The sequence below is a fragment of the Ovis aries genome, chromosome 2 (genome assembly GCF_016772045.2).
Source record: "Ovis aries strain OAR_USU_Benz2616 breed Rambouillet chromosome 2, ARS-UI_Ramb_v3.0, whole genome shotgun sequence".
NCBI lineage: Eukaryota > Metazoa > Chordata > Mammalia > Artiodactyla > Bovidae > Ovis > Ovis aries.
Genome location: NC_056055.1, coordinates 175,686,017 through 175,708,529, shown reverse-complemented (window position 1 = coordinate 175,708,529; position 22,513 = coordinate 175,686,017). Strand labels below are relative to the sequence as shown.

At 38.7% G+C, this 22,513-nt stretch overlaps 1 protein-coding gene across 2 annotated transcripts in view; it reads left to right on the top strand.

Annotated features, from left to right (window-relative positions):
- Nucleotides 1-22,513, top strand: part of RAB3GAP1 (RAB3 GTPase activating protein catalytic subunit 1) — a 124,734-nt gene that overhangs the window by 5,722 nt on the left and 96,499 nt on the right. The gene's annotated exons all lie outside the window — the stretch shown is intronic.

Genomic DNA, 22,513 nt, shown 5'->3' with positions numbered 1-22,513 from the left:
ACTCCAAATGTTTACTGAAGCACATACTCTGAGAACAAACCTTGATTTCCTGTATTTCACGGGAGGGAACTAACAATTTGGTCTTGGGCTTATATAGGTGCTTTGTTAGGCAAATTCTTTTCAAGTAATCTTTGTTTTTGTTAAAAATCTATTCTTAACTGCACTTTAGCTGTTTTTAAGGAACTCTGAATTTTCATATTTCTAGAGATTTTTTAGCTTTATGGTAGTTTAATAGAATTTGAGATTTTCAAAGCATTGTGACTTTTTTCATTATCCATATGAATAAGAGCAGAAAAAATAAATTAAAAAATATATAGAAATCATATCACTTCATACAGTGAAATATATAGATTAAATTGACTTACTGTTTTAAAATATTATATGATTACATTTTTGAGTAAAGAGGAGATGTGAAGTTTTTAAACACAGATCTATTCCATCTGAAATGAAGACATACATACCAATAAGGTTAAAGGCAAAGCACAATGGATATAACTGAGGTGGGAAATAATTTGTGCTACCAGTAAGAGAGCCAAACTGTGTATTTGTGAGCTCTGATATTATATTTCTTAAATATTTGATTTACACATATTCACTGGGTATCCTTTATGTGCCATATCTAAAGGAATAGTCAATAGGATAAGATCCTTATTTGCCATTGCAAATGAATTCTCATGAGAGGGAGGTAATAAGATTAAAATTATTAAAATTCTAGATGCTAAGTTCAATGTTGCGATTTGAGTTAGGAAATATATTCAGTGTAGGTATCATATTGCTATTAGGTAGTATGGGCGAAAGGAGGGTTAGCTCTTTCCAATCCTTTTCTCCCTACAGGTAGTAATAAGTAAGTCAATCATGGAAAATCTGAACCGGTTTCAAGGTGAGCTGTGCTGTGGTGAATAAGATTAAAGAAAGTGTAAGGGATGGATTACAGCATAAAGAAAACTCAGAGAAATAAGAAGTAAGATTGTAATTTATGTCAAGAACAGTTGATTATTAGTTTTCTTCCTCCACTGAGAGGGAATTGAGAGAAGTTATTTTTTAAATACCTTTGATTATGGAAAGTTTCAGGCATATATAAGGTAAACAAAAGTAGTATAATGAACCCTTATGTGCCTGTCACTCAGGTTCAGCAGTTCTTCAATTTCTTATTTCAATATTATCTGTCTACTCCCCTCCCTACTAGGTTTTTAAAAAATAGTTGTTTTATATCAAATATACATAATGCACAAAACTGCTTATTTTGATAAATGTTTACATCATGTAAGCATCTTCACTCAAGATACTGGACGTTTTTGTTATCCCAGAAATGTCTATAGTGAACCTTTCCACTTGATGTCCATGTTCCTCATTCGTGCTGCCCCCATGGCCCCTGCCCTGCCAAGGCATCTGCTGTTCTTTTCCTTTTTTCTTTTAAACCATAGATTACTTTGCCTACTCTACAGTTGGATATGCATGTTATCATACAGTACCATACTCTTCTGCTGGCTTGTTTTACATAGTATTTGAGATTATTTAGGTTGTTGGATGTATCATTATTTTTATTGCTAAATAGTGGTCTGCTGTATGAATATACCACAGTGCATCACTTGTTGACAGATGTATTCACTGTTATGAATAAAAGAGACCATTCTTATGTGAGGCCTTTTGTAGACGTAAGTTTTTATTTCTCTTGGGTAAATATCAGAGTAGAATTACTGGGTCCTAGGGTAAGTGTATACTTTATGAGAAACTGCTAGAGCTGTTGTAACATTTTACCTAACCACCAGCAATATGTGAGAGTTGGGGTAATTTCATATTTTCACCAACAATTGCTTGTTTTCAGTCCTGTAAATTTTAGTCTTCCCAATGGGTATAGGAAATGGTAGCCCACTCCAGTATTCTTTCTTGAAAATTCCATGGACAGAGGAGCCTGGTGTGTGACAATGCATGGGGTCATAAAGAGCTGGACACAACTGAGTGACTGAGCACATATATGCACAATTGTTTTGTAGTTTGTGGAATTAATTTGTATTTCTCTTTCTTGTTTTACTTTTGTATTTTGTGAGAAATATTGGTACTGACCATTTTTTTCATGTGCTTGTTAGCCATTTGTGTGTCAGTTTTGGTGAAATGTCGAATGTTCAAGTTTTTTGTCCGTATTTAATTTATTTACTTTTGGTTGAGGAAGATGTGCTCCAGAGCACGTGGGCTCTGTAGTTCTGGCCTGTGGGCTTAGTAGCTGCCCCATAGCATGTGGGATCATAGTTCCCTGACCAGGGACTAAACCCATGTTCCCTGCAATGGAAGGTGGACTCTTATCCACTGGACCACCAGGGAAGTCCCCTGCCCATGTTTTAATTGGGTTTTTATCAAATTGTAGTTGTGTATTCTGCTTTTAAGTCTTCACAGATTGTTTTGCTAAGTTGTAAAGATACTATGCTTCTAGAATTTAGCATGTTAGCTTTTTATTTAGGTCTCTGACACATTGTGAACTAATGTGTGTGGTGAGGTGGGAATCACAGTTCAATTTTTACACATGGCTATCTTATTCTAGGACCTTCTGTTGAAAACACTTTATTCCATTTAATTGCATTGATGCCTTTGTCAGTCAGTTGACCTGGAGTTTACCTTCTGGAATCTGTATTCTATTTCATTTATTGGAAAATCCTGATTGTCAGTAGCACATTGTACTGACATCAGTACTTTTATTTTCTTCAGCTCCAAAATCACTGTGGGTGGTGACTGAAGCCATGAAATTAAAAGACACTTGCTCCTTGGAAGAAAAGCAATGACAAACCTAGGTAACATGTTAAAAAGAAGAGACATTACTTTGCCTACAAAGGTCCATATAGTCAAAGCTATGGTTTTTCTAGTAGTCATGTATGGATATGAGAGCTGGACAGTAAAAAAGGTTGAACACCGAAGAATTGATGCCTTCGAACTGTGGTGTTGGAGAAGACTCTTGAGAGTCCCTTGGACAGCAAGGAGATCAAATCAGTCAATCCTAAAGGAAATCAACCCTAAGTGTTCACTGGAAGGAATGATGCTGAAGCTCCAATACTTTGGCTACCTGATGCAAAGAGCTGGTTCATTGGAAAAGACCCGGATGCTAGGAAAGAGTGAAGGCAGGAGGAGAAGGGGCCAACAGAGGATGAGATGGTTGGATGGCATCACCAACGCAATGGACATGAGTTTGAGCAAACTCCAGGAAATGGTGACGGACAGGGAAGGCTTGAGTACTGCATCTTTGGGTTCACAAAGAGTTGGACACAACTGAGCGACTGAACAACAACAGACCACGTTGTCTTGGCTATTGTAGTTTAGGGGTTCCTAGCTTTGGCACTGTTGAAATTTTGGGCCAGGTTGTTGTGGAGGTGTACTGTGTACTATAGAATTTTATTAGTATCTCTGGCCTCTACCTAGTAGATTTCAGTAGCACCCTCCCAGTGGTGGAAACCAAAAATGTATCTGGTGGTAGTTTAGTCACTAAGTTGTGCCTGACTCTTATGACCCCTCGGACTGTAGCCCACTAGGCTCCTCTGTCCTGGGATTTCCCAAGCAAGAGTACTGGAATGGGTTGCCATTTCCTTTTCCAGAGGATCTTCCTGACCTAGGGATTGAACCTGTGTCTCCTGTATCGCAAGCGGATTCTTTGCCGCTGAGCCATCAAATGTCCCCTGAGGTGCAAAATTGTCTCCAACTGAGAACCACTGAATAGTGTTAGAATAAGTCCTAAATTTAGTGAATGCAGCCTTTTAGCTTTTGTTGTTTTCCCAGATTGTTTTGTCTATTCTAGGACCTTATGTTTCCATTATGAATTTTAGAATAAGTTTGTCAGTTTATATAAAAAGGATTATGATTGTGCTGGGCCTATGATTGGGATTGTGTTGAGTTTATAGATTTTTTTGAGAAGTAACTTTTTGGCAATCTTGAAGCTTGACATCTCTTCACTTATTAAGTCATCTTCATCTCAGCAATATTTTGTAGTTTTTGGTGAGGGCTTGCATATTTTTTGTCAATTTATTGCTAAATACTTTATATGATGCAGTTGTAAGTGGAATTATGTTTTGATTTTATTTTTCATTTGTTTGCTAGGACATTTGTTGTTGTGACATTTAGTGACATTTAGTTACTAAATCCTGTCTAACTCTTTGTGACCCCATGGACTGTAGCCCACTGGACTCCTCTATCCATGGGATTTCCTTGGCAAGAATACTGGAGTGAGGTTTGATTTTCTTCTCCAGGGGATCTTCCCCACCCAGGGGTCAAACCTATGTCTCCTGCTTGGCAGGTGGATTCTTTACTACTGAGCCACCTGGGAAGCCCTTGCTATTTCATAGACATACAATAGTTTTTTATATTAATTTTGTGTTTTGATGTGGTTAAATGTAAAGATTCATAATCTTTTTGTTAATTCTTTCCCATTTTCTACCTTCATAGTCATGTTTCCAAATAGGGACAGTTTACTACTTTTTAAATTTTTTTACCTTTCATTTCTTATTTTTATTGCAGTAACCAGGACCCTTAATAAAATTTTGAATAGAATTGTTGAGAGTAGGCATCATTGCCTTCTTCCCAATTTTAGTGATGAAACATCCAATGTTTCAAAACTAAAAGTTTGAGGTTTTTCATCAGTTCAGTTCAGTTGCTCAGTCATGTCTGACTCTTTGTAACCCCATGGACCGCAGCACGCCAGGCCTCCCTGTCCATCACCAACTCCGGAAGCTTGCTCAAACTCATGTCCATTGAGTCAGTGATGCCATCCAACCAGCTCTCCTCTGCCGTCCTCTTCTTCTCCTGCCTTCACTCTTTCCCAGCATCAAGGTCGTTTCCAATGAATCAGTTCATTACAAACTCCAAAGTATTGGAATTTCAGCTTCAGCATCAGTCCTTTCAATGAATATTCTGGACGGTTTCCTTTAGGATGGGCTGGTTGGATCTCCTTGCAGTCCAAGGGACTCTCAAAAGTCTTCTCCAACACCACAGTTCAAAAGCATTAATTCTTTGGTGCTCAGCTTTCTTTATAGTCCAACTCCCACATCCATACATGACTGCTGGAAAAACTATAGCTTTGGCGAGACGGACCTTTGTCAGCAAAATAATCTCTGCTTTTAATATGCTGTCTAGGTTGGTAATAACTTTTCTTCCAAGGAGCAAGAGCCTTTTAATTTTATGGCTGCAGTTACCATGTGCAGTGATTTTGGAGCCGAAGAAAATAAAGTCTGTCACTGTTTCCCTTTGTTTCCCCATCTATTTGCCGTGAAATGATGGGACTGAATGCCATGATACTAGTTTTTTGAGGGTTGAGTTTTAAACCAGCTTTTTCACTCTCCCCCTTAACTTTCAGCAAGAGGCTCTTTAGCTCTTCTTCGCTTTCTGCCATAAGGGTGGTGTCATCTGCATATCTGAAGTTATTGATATTTCTCCCTACAGTCTTGATTCCAGCTTGTACTTCATACAGCCTGACATTTTGCATGATGTACTCTGCATATAAGTTAAATAAGCAGGGTGAAAATAGGAAGCCTTGATTTACTTCTTTCCCAAATGGAACCAGTCTGTTGTTCCATGTCCCGTTCTTACTGCATACAGAGTTTGCTTCCTGACCTGCATACAGAGTTCTCAAGAGGCAAGTAAGGTGATCTGGTATTCCCATCTCTTTAAGAATTTTCCAGAGTTTGTTGTGATCTGCAAAGGCTTTGTTCAGTTCAGTACAGTTTAGTTGCTCAGTCGTGTCTGACTCTTTGCGACCCTATGAACCACAGCATGCCAGGTCTCCCAATTCATTGCCAACACCCGGAGTTCACCCAAACCCATGTCCATTGAGTCGGTGATGCCATCCAACCATCTCATCCTCTGTTGTCTCCTTCTCCTACTGCCCTCAATCTTCCCCAGCATCAGAGTCTTTTCTAATGAGTCAGCTCTTCGCATGAGGTGGCCAAAGTATTGGAGTTTCAGCTGCAACATCCGTCCTTCCAGTGAACACCCAGGACTGATCTCCTTTAGGATGGACTGGTTGGATCTCCTTGCAGTCCAAGGGACTCTCAAGAGTCTTTTCTAACACCATAGTTCAAAAGCAGCAATTCTTCGGCGCTCAGCTTTCTTTATAGTCCAACTCTCACATCCATACATGACCACTGGAAAAACCATAGCCTTGACTAGACGGACCTTTGTTGACAAAGTGATGTCTCTGCTTTTTAATATGCTGTCTAGGTTGGTCATAACTGTCCTTCCAAGGACAGTTGTTCCATGTCCCGTTCCATGTCTTTTAATTTCATGGCTGCAGTCACCATCTGCAGTGATTTTGGAGCCCCCCAAAATAAAATCAGCCACTGTTTCCACCGTTTCCCCATCTATTTCCCATGAAGTGATAGGACTGGATGCCGTGATTTTAGTTTTCTGAATGTTGAGCTTTAAGCCAACTTTTTTACTCCCCTGTTTCACTTTCATCAAGAGGCCCTTTAGTTCCTCTTCACTTTCTGCCATCAGGGTGGTATAATCTGCATATCAGAGGTTATTGATATTTCTCCCAGCAATCTTGATTCCAGCCTGTGCTTCCTCCAGCCCAGTGTTTCTCATGATGTACTCTGCATAGAAGTTAAATAAGCAGGGTGACAATATACAGCCTTGACGTACTCCTTTTCCTATTTGGAACCAGTCTGTTGTTCCATGTACAGTTCTAACTGTTACTTCCTGACCTGCATACAAGTTTCTCAAGAGGTGGGTCAGGTGGTCTGGTATTCCCATCTCTTTCAGAATTTTCCAGTTTATTTTGATCCACACAGTCAAAGGCTTTGGCATAGTCAATAAAGCAGAAGTAGATGTATTTCTGGAATTCTTCCTTTTTCCATGATCCAGCAGATGTTGGCAATTTGATCTCTGCTTCGTCTGCCTTTTCTAAAACCAGTTTGAACATCTGGAAGTTCACGGTTTACGTATTGCTGAAGCCTGGCTTGGAGAATTTTGAGCATTACTTTATTAGCATGTGAGATGAGTGCAATTGTGCGGTAGTTTGATCATTCTTTGGCATTGCCTTTCTTTGGGATTGGGATGAAAACTGACCTTTTCCAATCCTGTGGGCACTGCTGAGTTTTTCAAATTTGCTGGCATATTGAGTGCAGCACTTTCACAGCATCATCTTTCAGGATTTGAAATAGCTCAGCTGGAATTCCATCACCTCCACTAGCTTTGTTCGTAGTGATGCTTCCTAAGGCCCACTTGACTTCACATTCCAGGATGTCTGGCTCTAGGTGAGTGATCACACCATTGTGATTATCTGGGTCCTCAAGATCTTTTTTGTACAGTTTTCTGTGTATTCTTGCCACCTCTTCTTAATATCTTCTGCTTCTGTTAGGTCCATCCCATTTTTGTCCTTTATTGAGCCCATCTTTGCATGAAATGTTCCCTTGGTATCTCCATTTTTCTTGAAGACATCGCTAGTCTTTCCCATTCTATTGTTTTCCTCTATTTCTTTGCATTGATCACTGAGTAAGGCTTTCTTATCTCTCCTTGCTATTCTTTCGAACTCTGAATTCAAATGGGTATATCTTTCCTTTTCTCCTTTACCTTTCCTTTTTCCTCTTTTCTCATCTATTTCTAAGGCCTCCTTAGACAACCTTGTTGCCTTTTTCCTTTTTTTTTTCCTTGGGGATAATTTTGATCACTGCCTCCTGTATGTACAGTGTCAGGAACCTCTGTCCATTGTTAGAGTCTATAGTTCTACTAGGGAAATTCTGTTTTAATTAGCTAGAAGCTTTTTTTTTTTTAAATCATAATTTATTCAGATCTTATTCTGTATCTATCGAGATAATCATATGATTTTTCTTTTTTATTCTCTGAATGTGGTTAATTATGTTGATTAATTTTTTATTGTAAAATATTTGATGGTTTCTAGCTTTTGGTGATTTAAGTTTTTCAACGGGTATGATGCAAAAACTAGACACATTCAGTGGAAATTGTACTTTGAAATTTGAATTTTGATCTTTTCCCAGCCTAGTACATGTGGTACAGTACACTCTCATGATGCAGGGCAGCAGGCTGTGGCTCACAGTCAACAATTTGATCATGAGGGTAAACAACTGATACACTTAAAACCATTCTGTACCCATATACCATTTTTGTCACTTTAAGTATTCAGTAAATGATGTGAGATGTTCAGTATTATATCATAAAATAGGCTTTGTGTTAGATGATTTTGTCTAAGTAAGTTAATGTAAGTGTTCTGAGCATGTGTAAGGTTGGCTTCAGTTCAGTTCAGTCGCTCAGTCATGTCCAACTCTTTGCGACCCCATGAATCACAGCATGCCAGTCCTGCCTGTCCATCACCAACTCCCGGAGTTCACTCAAACTCAGGTCCATAGAGTCAGTGATGGCTTCCAGCCATCTCATCCTCTGTCGTCCCCTTCTCCTCCTGCCCCCAATCCCTCCCAGCATCAGAGTCTTTGCCAGTGAGTCAACTCTTCTCATGAGGTGGCCAAAGTACTGGAGTTTCAGCTTTAGCATCATTCCTTCCAAAAGAACACCCAGGGCTGATCTCCTTTAGAATGGACTGGTTGGATCTCCTTGCAGTCCAAGGGACTCTCAGGAGTCTTCTCCAACATCACAGTTCAAAAGCATCAACTCTTCAGCACTCAGCTTTCTTCACAGTCCAACTCTCACACCCATACTTGACCACTAGAAGAACCATAGCCTTGACTAAATGGACCTTTGTTGGCAAAGTAATGTCTCTGTTTTGTGGTATGCTATCTAGATTGGTCATAACTTTCCTTCCAAGCAGTAAGCGTCTTTTAATTTCATGGCTGCAATCACCATCTGCAGTGATTTTGGAGCCCCCCAAAATAAAGTCTGACACTGTTTCCACTGTTTCCCCATCTATTTGTCATGAAGTGATGGGACCAGAAGCCATGATCTTCGTTTTCTGAATGTTGAGCTTTAAGCCCACTTTTTCACTCTCCTCTTTCACTTTCATCAACAGGCTTTTTTAGTTCTTCACTTTCTGCCATCAGAGTGGTGTCATCTGCCTATCTGAGGTTACTGATACTTCTCCTGGCAATCTTGATTGCAGCTTGTGCTTCTTCCAGTCCAGCGTTTCTCATGATATACTCTGCATAGAAGTTAAATAAGCAGGGTGTCAATATACAGCCTTGACGTACTCCTTTTCCTATTTGGAACCAGTCTGTTGTTCCATGTCCAGTTCTAACTGTTGCTTCCTGATCTGCATATAGGTTTCTCAAGAGGCAGGTCAGGTGGTCTAGTATTCCCATCTCTCAGAATTTTCCACAGTTTCTTGTGATCCACACAGTCAAAGGCTTTGGCATAGTCAATAAAGCAGAAATAGATGTTTTTCTGGAACTCTCTTGCTTTTCCATGATCCAGCGGATGTTGGCAATTTGATCTCTGGTTCCTCTGCCTTTTCTAAAACCGGTTTGAACATCTGGAAGTTCATGGTTCACATACTTTTGAAGCCTGGCTTGGAGAATTTTGAGCATTACTTTACTAGCATGTGAGATGAGTGCAATTGTGCAGTAGTTTGAGCATTCTTTGGCATTCATTGCCTTTCTTTGGGATTGGAATGAAAACTGACCTTTAGTCTTAGGCTGAGCTATATAATATTTGACAGAAAAGGTTTATTAATGTCAACTTAATGATATTTCCAATTTATAAAGGATATATTGGGCCGTAATAACCCCAATATAAGTCAAGGACATTTTGTACATAATGTTTGCCATTTTAAACATTTTCAAGTGTAAAATTCAGTGGCTTTAAGTATTTTTACATATTTCAAGTTTTCATCAAGCCAGACTGAACTCTTTCACTGCCCCTAGTCTGAAGCCTTCAGTAACCACTATTCATTTTCTGCAATTTCATTTATTTAGCTCCTTCATATAAATAGAATCCTACAGTATTTGGCCTTTTGTGTCTAGCTTGTTTTTCATCTGTCATAAATGTCTTTAGAATTCATCCATGTGGTAGAATTTGTCAGAATGTCATTCCTTTTTAAGATGGAATAATACTCCATTGTGTGTGTGTGTATTTATACACACTCACAACACATTTTGCTTATCTGTTTATGTATCAGTGGACACTTGGGTTACAGTAAGTCCCTTACATACAGACCTTCAAGTTACGAACTTTCGAAGATGTGAATGTGGATTCACATGTCTAATCGTGTAAGGTGTGAATGAAATTGCAGCTTGCCCTCTGTCTCCTATTGCTGACAGTCCGTCAGCTCTGCCATCTCCCATCTTCTGTCTCTTCCAGTCAGTAACTCTTGTCTGTTCACTCAACGCCAGCCCCGTTATGCCAGCTGTTGTAGTGTACTAGTGTACCTTTCAAGGTACTATACTGTAGGATGAAAAATGTTTTATTTTTAAAAATTTTTTATTATTTTGGTTGTACTAGGTCTTTGTTGCTGTGTGGGCTTTTCTCTGGTTGTGGTGAGCTGCTCATTGTAGTGGCCTCCCTTGTTGCAGAGTTCAGGCTTTAAGCTTCAATCGGAGAAGGCGATGGCACCCCACTCCAGTACTCTTGCCTGGAAAATCCCATGGACAGAGGAGCCTGGTAGGCTGCAGTCCATGGGGTGGCGAAGAGTCGGACACAACTAGTGACTTCACTTTCACTTTTCACTTTCATGCACTGGAGAAGGAAATGGCAACCCACTCCAGTGTTCTTGCCTGGAGAATCCCAGGGATGGTGGAGCCTGGTGGGCTGCCATCTGTGGGGTCACACAGAGTTGGACACGACTGAAGTGGCTCAGCAGCAGCAGCAGCAGGCTTCAATAGTTGTGGATGTGGGCTCAGTTATTGTGCCTCCCAGGTACTAGAGCACAGGTTCGATAGTTGTGGCACATGAGCACAGCGTGTGGGATCCTCCTGAATCAGGGATTGAACTCATGACCCCAAATGAATACGTTACCGCTGAACCACCAGAGAAGCCACTGGTTTATTTTTTCTGTTTGTTTATGTATTATTTGTGTGAAAAGTATTATAAAGCTCTTACAGTACAGTTTTACATAGCTGATTATGTTAGGTACTTAGGCTAACTTTCTTGGACTTATGAACAAATTGGACTTTCAAACTCACTCTCAGAACAGAAGTTGTTTGTATGTAGGGGACTTACTGTATTTCCCCTTTCTCGCTTTTGTGAATAATGCTGTTGTGAACATGCATGTGCAGATATCTGAGTTCCTTTCAACTCTTAAATATATACCCAAAAGTGCAATATTTTCATCATATGTTGTTTTTGAATTTTTTGAATTACCATACTGGCTGGCTAGTTCAGTTTCAGTTCAGTTCAGTCGCTCAGTCGTGTCCGACTCTTTGCGACCCCATGAATCGCAGCACGCCAGGCCTCCCTGTCCATCACCATCTCCCGGAGTTCACTCAGACTTATGTCCATTGAGTCCATGATGCCATCCAGCCATCTCATCCTGGGTTGTCCCCTTCTCCTCCTGCCCCTAATCTCTCCCAGCATCAGAGTCTTTTCCAATGAGTCAACTCTTCGCATGAGGTGTCCAAAGTACTGGAGCTTCAGCTTTAGCATCATTCCTCCCAAAGAAATCCCAGGGTTGATCTCCTTCAGAATGGACTGGTTGGATCTCCTTGCAGTTCAAGGGACCCTCAAGAGTCTTCTCCAACACCACAGTTCAAATGCATCAATTCTTCGTCGCTCAGCCTTCTTCACAGTCCAACTCTCACATCCATACGTGACCACTGGAAAAACCATAGCCTTGACTAGACAGACCTTAGTCGGCAAAGTAATATCTCTGCTCTTGAATATACTGTCTAGGTTGGTCATAACTTTTCTTCCAAGGAGTAAGCGTCTTTTAATTTCATGGCTGCAGTCACCATCTGCAGTGATTTTGGAGCCCCAAAAAATAAAGTCTGACACTGTTTCTACTGTTTCCCCATCTATTTGCCATGAAGTGATGGGACCAGACTCCATGATCTTCTTTTTCTGAATGTTGAACTTTAAGCCAAATTTTTCACTCTCCTCTTTCACTTTCATCAAGAGGCTTTTTAGCTCCTCTTCACTTTCTGCCATAAGGGTGGTGTCATCTGCATATCTTTAAATTTTTCTTTATTATTTTTTTAAATAATTTTATTTATTGGCTCTGTTGGCTTTTATCTAGTTGTGGCAAGCAGGGGCTACTCTGGTTGTGGTTCGAGGGCCTCTTATTGCTGTGGCTTCTCTTTTTGTGGAGCATGGGCTCTAGGGGGCTCAAGCTTCAGTAGTTGCAGCTCCCAGGCTCTGGAGCACAGGCTCAATAGTTGTGGCTTACAGGCTCTGCTGTTCCAGAGCAATGTGGGATCCTCCTGGATCAAGGATCAAACCCATGTCTCCTGCATTGGCAGGCAGATTCTTTACCACTGAGCCACCAGGAAAGCCCTTTACTTGGTTTTTGAGGAATAGTTTTGCTAAAGAATTTTAGCTTGAAAAATTTCCCCTCCAGTTCTGTAAAGATGTGGTTCCATTGTTTTCTCTATAATTTTTGATGAGAAATTAGGTGACACTCATTTTTGTTCTAGCTTGCTGCTCTTTTCTCTGGCTACTTTCAAGATTTTTTTCTTTATCTTTTTAAGCTAACTGACTATGAATATTCATAGGTGTATTTTGTGTTTTTCCTGTTTCGTCTTATTAATATTGAATATATTAATATTAAAAACAACTTGTTTCTCACCAAATTGGGGAAATTTTGGGCATTATTATTAATTTCTTTTTTACTCTTTGGCCACACTCACCGTACAACCTTTGGGACCTTAGTTCTCTAATCAGGGATCATACTTGTGCCCCCGTGCAGTGGGAGTGCTGAGTCTTAACTGCTGGACCACCAGGGATGTCCCATTTGCCATTATTTTTTCAATATATTTCTGTCCTAGTCTCTTTTCTGTAATTTAAGTAATATTTGACTTCTTGATACTGCCCCACAGGTCTCTGAGGCTCTACTGTACTCAGTCTTTTTTTTTTTTTTTTTCTCTCTCATATAATTTCTTAGAATTTATCTTCTGCTGTCTCCAGTTTGCTGTTAAACCCACTTAAGGTATTTTCCAATTCAGTTATTGTAGTTTTTAGGTGTAGAATTTTTTGGTTCCTTTTATGATGTCTAATTCTCTGTGATTGCTTATCTCTAAGTCTTTCTGAAAATACTGCTCTTTAGGCCTCCAATTGTGACATCTACGTTTTGAGGTTGAATTTGTTCACTGTATTCTCTTGAGTATACGTAACATTTTCTTGGGTTTTTTAATTTGTATTGTGTTTGTTGTGTGTACTCAGTTGCTCAGTCTTTGTGACCTCATGGATTGTAGCCCTTCTGGCCCCTCTGCCCATGAAAATTTCCAGACAAGAATACTGAACCGGAGTGCTATTTCCTATTCCGGGAATCTTCCCGACCCAGGGATTGACCCACATCCCTTGCATCTCCTGCACTGGCAATGGATTCTTTATCACTGGTGCCACCTGGAAAGCCTTTTGGGAGGGGGGGCGGGGGTGTATCCAATAATTTCTTAACTTTATACTTGTATTTTGAGTGAATGTATAGATTAGGTTCTCTTGTGTTTTCTGAAGAACAGTTTTTAGTTTTAGCATGCAGTTTGCTTAATTGGAGTAAAATTCCATTCTCTCTTTGTTGGTGACAGCAGCTGAAATCTTTTCTTTGAAGTTTCTTCTTTGTCAGTGTACCCTGGAGTTTCTACTGCACATGCATGGCTTAACAGCCAAGATTTGGGGCAGAGTTTATTTGCAAAGTTTGAGGTTTACCCCTGGTTGTGCACAAATTAGTCTACCCTTTAGGTCAGAAATTCTCATGATGTGGTCTGAGGACTTCTTTTGGACCCTGAGAACCTTCTCTGTATTTTACTATTTTTAGTTATTCTAAAGAAAGATTTTTTTAACATTTAGATAACTACTTAAAAGTAATTTTTGTGAATGAAATGAGGCAGTGACCTTTTTTATTCTATTGGATAGCCAGCATTTTCTGAATTATTGATTATGCTCTCTTTACCATATATTGAGTTCTGTACATACTTGGATTTGTTTCTGGAATATGAATACTTTGTATTCTTATAAATATGCTATTTTAATTATTATATATTTATTGTATATTCTGGTGGGACAAAAATATACTCCCATTATATTTCTCTTCCAAAATTTTCTTTAAAAAAAAAAAAGATTATTTGACTGCACTAGGCCTTGCGGCATGTGGGATCTAGTTCCCTGACCAGGGATTGAACATGGGCCTTTGCATTGGGAGCACAAGATCTTAGCCACTGGACCACCAGGGAAGTCCCTCCAAAATTTTCTTAACTCTTTTTATACTTTTATTTCTTTGTATTAATTTTTTTCTTGGCATGAAGACAACTTTATTATCTGTACTAAAAATACCTATCTATATCCATTCAACAAGATAGTTTGAAGTACTTTTTGAGATGTCATATTAAATTAATAACTTTTAGTTCTAGTAAATACACTTCTAATATTGAATTCTCTGTATAACATGGCTTTAAATCTAATGTTGACCATGATTACCCGTTCCGTTTTTTTTAAATGGAAGTATAATTGACATGTAACATTTTATTAGTCTTCGCTGTACAATAGAGTGATTTGATTTTTATATATATTGAAAAATGATCACCACAAGTCTAGTTAGCATCCATCACCGTACATAGTAACATTTTTTTCTTGTTTTGAGAATTAAAGATTTATCAACTTTAAAATATGCAGTACAGTATTATTAACTGTAGTCACTAGCTCCCCATGATTGACTTATTTTATAACTGAAAGGTTATACCTTTTAATGCCCTTCACTCATTTCACCTCCCCTCCCCCATCTCTGACCACCAACTATCCTTTCTCTGCTTCTGTGAGCTTAGTTTTTTGTTGTTGTTTTTTGAAAAGTTTCCTTATATATTAGTTTCTCTTTTTATCTGACCTGTTTCACTTAGTATAGTGCCCTCAGAGTTTATCCATGTTGTTGCATATGGCAAGATTTCATTCCTTTTTGTGACGAAATAATATTCCATTGTATATGTATACCACATTTTCTTTATCCATTAATCCATATTAAGTTGTTTATATATTTTGGCCTCTGTAATAAAGCTGCAGTGGTGGGGTGCATATATCTTTATTGTTTTCTTTGGATAAATACTCACGAGTGGAATTGCTGGGTCATATGGTAGTTCTGTTTTTTAATATTTTGGGTGCCTCTGTACTGTTTTGCATGGTGGTGGCACCAGTATACATTCCCACCAGCAGTGAACAAGAGTTCCCTTTTCTCCACACCTTCAGTTCAGTTCAGTTGCTCAGTCGTGTCCAACTCTTTGCGACTCCATGAACTGCAGCATGCCAGGCCTCCCTGTCCATCACCAACTCCCAAAGTTTACCCAAACTCATGTCCATCAAGTTGGTGATGCCATCCAGCCATCTCATTCTCTGTCATCCCCTTCTCCTGCCCCCAATCCCTCCCAGCATCAGGATCTTTTCCAGTGAGTCAACTCTTCACATGAGGTGGCCAAAGTATTGGAGTTTGAGCCTCAGCATCAGTCTTTCTGATGAACACCCAGGACTGATCTCCTTTAGGATGGACTGGTTGGATCTCCTTGCAGTCTGAGGGACTTTCAAGAGTCTTCTCCAACACCACAGTTCAAAAGCATCAATTCTTTGGCGCTCAGCTTTCTTCACAGTCCAACTCTCACATCCATACATGACCACTGGAAAAACCATAGCCTTGAGCAGACTTTGTTGGCAAAGTAATGTCTCTGCTTTGTGGTATGCTATCTAGGTTGGTCATAACCCTCCTTCCAAGGAGTAAGCGTCTTTTAATTTCATGGCTGCAGTCACCATCTGCAGTGATTTTGGAGCCCCCAGAAATAAAGTCTGACACTGTTTCCACTGTTTCCCCATCTATTTGTCATGAAGTGATGGGACCAGAAGCCATGATCTCCGTTTTCTGAATGTTGAGCTTTAAGCCCACTTTTTCACTCTCCTCTTTCACTTTCATCAAGAGGCTTTTAGTTCCTCTTCACTTTCTGCCATCAGGGTGGTGTCATCTGCATATCTGAGGTTATTGATACTTCTCCCGGCAATCTTGATTCCAGCTTATGCTTCTTCCAGCCCAGCATTTCTCATGATGTACTCTGCATAGAAGTTAAACAAGCAGGGTGACAATATGCACCCTTGACATACTCCTTACATCGTGCAAAATGTCAGGCTGGATGAAGCACAAGCTAGAATCAAGATTGCAGGGAGAAATATCAATAACCTCAGATATACAGATTACACCACCCTTATGGCAGAAAGTGAAGAAGAACTAAAGAGCCTCTTGATGAAAGTGAAAGGGGAGAGTGAAAAAGTTGGTTTAAAACCCAACATTCAGAAAACTAAGATCATGGCATCTGGTCCTATCACTTCATGGCAAATATATGGGGAAAAGGTGACAGACTTTTTTGGGGGGGGCTCCAAAATCACTACAGATGGTGACTGCAGCTGTGAAATTAAAAGACGCTTGCTCCTTAGAAGAAAAGTTATGACCAACCTAGACAGTATTTTAAAAAGCAGGGACATTACTTTGCCAACAAAGGTCCATATAGTCAAAGCTATGGTTTTTCCAGTAGTCATGTATGGATGTGAGAGTTGGACTATAAAGAGAGCTGACTGCTGAAGAAGTGATGCTTTAGAACTGTGGTGTTGGAGAAGACTCTTGAGAGTCCCTTGGACAGCTAGGAGATCCAGCCAGTCCATCCTAAAGGAAACCAATCCTGAATATTCATTGGAAGGACTGATGCTGAAGCTGAAACTCCAATACTTTGGCCACCTCATGCGAAAAGTTGACTCATTGGAAAAGACCCTGATGCTGGGAAAGATTGAAGGCAGGAGGAGATGGGGATGACAGAGGATGAGATGGTTGGATAGCATCACCGACTACAATGGACATGAGTTTGAGTAAACTCTGGGAGTTGGTGATGGACAGGGAGTCCTGGTGTGCTGCAGTCCATGGGGTTGCAAAGAGTCGAACAGGACTTAGCGACTGAACTGAACTGATGATTTCCTTTGTTGTGCAGAAGCTTTTTAGTTTGATGTCCCACTTGTTTACTTTTGCTTTTGTTTTGTTACATTTCCTTTGGAAATCAGATCCAAAAGAATCATCAAGAGTTATGTCAGGCAGCATACTGCCTATGTTTTCTAGGAATTTTATGCTTTCAAGTCTTATGTTCAAGTCTTTAATCCATTTTGGTATAAATTTTGTATATAGTTTATATTCCAAGCACCACCAGCTACTATTTTTATGCAGGAATCACAGTGCCAAATGCCCAGAGCTCATCTCTTCATCTTGGTTTTGCCACAGAAGGAGCAAGCGTATTTGGCATCCTGGGTGATTTCAATTTTCATTACCATTTTTCTTAGGGAGGCACTGTAACCTGTCACATATTTGCCCATGATTCTTACCTTCTTGGGGCTCCCCCAGTGGCTCAGATGGTAAAGAATCTGCCTGCTGTGTAGGAGACCTGGGTTTAATCCCTGGGTGGGGAAGATCCCCTGGAGAAGGAAATGGCTACCCGCTTCCATATTCTTCCTGGAAGAGTTCCATAAGTGGAGGAGTCTGGCAGGCTACAGTCCATGGAGTCACAGAGTTGGACACAACTGAGCAACTAACACTGACCTTCTTGGTGCATTTTGCTATGTTGCCACAACCTAGGTCCCAGCCCAGAGAGATGTTCATTTAATTTTAAGTTGTGAATGCTTTTTCCTAGGAGTTAATCATATGGCAGGAAAAGAAAGCACCTAATGAAAAAGATACATCTCATGGTGACTTCTTTCCAAGTTTCTGGCTTCTTGGTTCTAGCAACTATTCAAGGTTTCACACTCCCCGCTTTCTTCTTTCCTTGTAGTATTTTGGAGTTCTGTAGGTATTTTCGGGATTAGCTTTGAATTCCCGCAAGTGCTACTTTGGGTTGGTCCTTTGACAATGGATGGTCCTAATTGTTTGTGAATCTCCAGTTATTGCTGCAAATTGAAACCAGAGCCTGGTATTGTCTGTCTTCATATTTTTGGCCATATTTTCTTTAGACCTCTAGAGAAATGCCACAGTTAATTATGCACAGGTAACACTGAGTACTATCTTGAATGATATTTAGTAACTTAGATTCTAAGTCCTTATCTGTGGGGCTGGCTTCTACTATAGCTTAGAACTTTTACATCACTTCTGATTTTTTGATATCATAATAGCTAACATTTATTGAATGTTTAACATGCTTAACTATCTGCTATGCACTTTTTTTTTATGTTAGGCACTTTCTAAGTTCTTTATATCATCTCATTTAATCCTCAGATATAATTAGGAGATTGGTACTGTTTTTATTATCCCCATTTTATAGATCAGAATTGAGGCACAGTGAGAAAAATAACTTAGCTCAAGATTATTTAGCTAGTAAGTTTCTGTGAACCCAAGAGATCTGCCCTGAGCTACAGCCTTCCCAGAAGAGTCACAGGGCTCAAGTACTCCCTGAGCGCCCTTCTTTGTGCACCTCTTCTACTTTCATCTTCCCTACCTTAGCTCTTTACCATTTTGTTTTTCTGTCCAGGGTGTTCAAGAGGAATTCTCCTAAGCTAATACTGCTATCATGTTACAAGCCTACATAGAAGCCTTCAGAGACTCTCCATTGCCTATAGGGTAAAGTTGAAACTCTTAGAACTGATATTTGTAGACATCCAGTGTCAAGTCTCTTACCTCCCCCACCCCCCTTCTATTTCCTGTAAGAAATTCAGCTGAATTGGACTATTTGTTCCCTAAGTTAGACATCCAATTTCCTGCCCCAGACCATTATCTATTCTTTCTTGTTAGCCTTACCTTACCTAAAGAGTAACCAGGATACAGTTTTCTGAATGAATCCATTTCTGACTCACTCAACTGGCATTTATTAAACTATCTCCTTACGTTCTGACCACTCTTAAATTCTTCTTCTTTATCTTGTTTGCATTAAATTCTTCTTCTTTTCCTTGTTTGCATCTGTACTATTGAATTTATATACGTCTGTGTGTGCATTTCTGTGGTGGATCAAATTCCAGCCTTACCACTTAATTATATGTTAACCTTGGACAGATTTTTAAACCCCTGAATCTTTTTTTATCTATAAAATAGGGTTGAAATTTAAATGGCAGTGTTACAAAATTTTATGTATGTACATACACAAACATGCACATCACACAAAGTTACATATGCATTATTTGGCTTAGTAGACACTCAATAGGTGTTAGTTCTTATAAAGGGCACAGAAGTAATCTGTACAAACATTTGAAAAATGTAAAGATCTCATCCAGTATATTGGGTTAATTGGATTACTTAAAATTCCTGGTGATTGTACATAAATGTGATACATATATATAAGTAAGAAGATCATCTATAAAGATTAGGAGGTCTTATCAAGAGATAAAACACTCTGGGCTTAAATTGCAAGTCAGGCTGATTTGAAAAGGAATATAAATTGTGGTTGCTGATGAGGTAGGCCCAAGCACCTATTAGAGCTGAGTAATCAAGGTGGTGTGAATGAGTACTTGTTGCCTTTAAAGTAGTCATATTTGTGTTAATTGTTGTGTATTGTACCTGTTTGAATCTTCTTGGCTCATTCTCTTCCTTGAGGACTAGCTTACTACATTTGGTATGGCTGACTTGTAGTTGACTGTGTCCCCTTTCCCTAGGATCTCTTACTGTTAAGAGTTCTTAGATAGTTGAATGTTTTCTGGATGAAATATGTTTCTTTATTGATTCAAGAGGGAATAATCTCAAATTCCCTTTTTGTTTCAACGTTCCCTTGTTAGGGTGTTTTAATAACCCTGTGTAACTGAAGTGAAAGTTACATGCTGACGAGCTTCTGGACTGAGCCTTAGTAACATTGCCCTTTCTACTGTGCTTTTAGAGGAATAATCCTAATCTAAACTGAGGGCCAGCCACACTACCTGTGAGGATTAGAACGTGTATAGATGGCTGTTTTGTTTTTTTTTCTTTAATGATTAGATTTAATTTTTAATTCATCTCCAGTTGTTCTGACCATAAAGATGCTGAATTGGGAACTTTGCCATGAAACATTCATTAGTGTTACAAACTATGTTATATATTAGTCATTTTATAGCAAACAAAAATACTCAAATGTAGCAAGTCTACTTCATAACCAAATGGGTGGAGAGAGTAAAGTCTGCCTTCTACATTAAATATGTTCTTTCATATTTTTGCTATGTTTTGGAGTTAACATTTGTGGTCATCGGGAGAACAACTATCTGTTGAGAATTGAATTCTTTGTTTTTATTTGCATTCTACTTGGCTAGTATACTTCCATATTTGTTTTTTTATAGGAAAACTACTTGCAAAACAGTTTTAGAGTCACGTGTGACTACAGAAACACTTGTTTGTATTATTCCAGAAATAGATGAAATGTCCAGTGGTATTTTGGCTTTTTTTTCTTTAATCTTTTTGGTCTTTAAAGATTACTGTGTGTTTAAATTTGAAACTACCATTGGCCTTTTCAGACAGGATAGATGCAGAACATTGTGATTAAGAGAATCTGCTCAGTCTTAATTTTTTATTGAGATAAAATTTATGTATTATACAAGTCAGCAATTTGGTGTACAGTTCAGTGGTTTTTAGTATATTGTCAGTTTTAAAACAATTACCACAATCAGTTTTGGAACATTTACATCACTTCCCCTAATAGCCCCATCCCTGTTAGCAGTCATTTCTCCCAGCCCTAGGCAACAGTTAACCTGTGAATATTTTCTGCCTCTATAGATTTGCCTATTCTGAACGTTGTGTATAAATGGAATGTGCAATATATAGCCTTTTGTAACTTGCTTTTTTCACTTAGCATAGTCTTCAAGATTGGTCCATGTTGTAACATATATTAGTATTTCACATATTTTCATTGCCATATAATATTCCATTGTGTGGATATACCACACTTTATTTATCTATTCATTAGTAGATTGATATATGCGCTGTTTCACCATTTGGCTATTATGAGTGATACTTCTATGAAAGTTCAGGTACAAGTTTTTGTATGGACATATATTTTCAAAAATTTTTTTTATATATACCTAAGAATGTAATGTCTAGATCATATGGTAACTTTATTTTTAACTTTTTGAGGAACTTATCTGTTTCCTCAAAGTGGCTATACCATTTTACATTTGTATAAGCAGTGTATAAGGGTCCCACTCTTAACACATCCTCACCAATACTTGTTATCTTTTTAAAATTAAAGTGTATAATTGGCTTATAGTATTGTATTAGTGATCAGTGTTTTTATAGATGATACTCCATTTATAGTTATTGTAAAATATTGGCTATATTCCCTCTGCTGTGCAGTATACCCTTATAGCTTATTTTATACATAATAGTTTGTACCTCTTGATTTCCTACTCCTATCATGCCCCTCCCCTCCTCCCTCTCCTCATTGGTAACCACCAGTTTATTCTTTATATTAATATTTGTGATCCTGTTTTGTTTTATTAAATCCATTAGTTTGTTTTACTTTTTAGAGTCCATGTATAAATGCTATAATAGAGCATTTGCCTTTCTTTGTATGATGTACTTCACTAAGCATAACACCCTCCAGGCCCACCTATGTTGTTGTAAATGGCAGGATTTCATTCTTTTTTGTGGCTGGGTGATATGTGTGTGTGTATGTGTGTGTGTGTGTATGAGTGAGTGAGATATGTATGTATGTGTGTGTGTGATACGTATGTGTGTGTGTGATATGTATGTGTGTGTGTGATATGTGTGTGTGTGTTTGTGTCACATCTTTATTCATTCATGTGTTGAGGAACGCTTAGGTTGCTTCTCTATTTTGGCTATTGTAAATAAGGCTAGTATGAACATTGGGTGCATGTATCTTTTTGAATTAATATTTTCACTTTATTTGGATATAAACCTAGGAGTGGAATTGCTGGATCATATGGTAGTTCTATCTTTAGGTTTTTGAGAACCCTCCATACTCTTTCTGCAAAGACTGTACCAGCTTTCATTCCCACCTACAGTATATGAAAGTTTCCATTTCTTCACATACTCACCAACATTTGTTGTTTGTTGCCTTTTGATGATAGCAATTCTGACAGGTGTGAGTTGGTATCTCATTGTGGTTTTAATTTGCATTTCTCTCATTAGTGATGTTTTAATGGATCTATTGGCCATCTGTATGTCTTCTCTGAAAATCATCTACTCAGGTCTTCCGCCTATCTTTTTTTTTTTAATTGAGTTGTATAAGCTGTTGATATATTTTGAAAATTAAGCCCTTGTCAGTCACATTGTTTGGGCCTGTCACATGGGTTGTGTATTTGTTTGTTGAGAGTCCTCTGCTGTTCAAAAGCTTTTAATTTTGAATTGGGCCTGTTTGTTTATTTTTGCTTTTTATTTCTTTTGCCAACTAGGAGACTGATCTTTGAAAATATTGCTATGATTTCTGTTAAAGAGTGTTTTGTCTGTGTTCTCTTCCAAGAGTTTTATGGTATCATGTCCTATATTTAGATCTTTAAATCATTTTGAATTTATTTT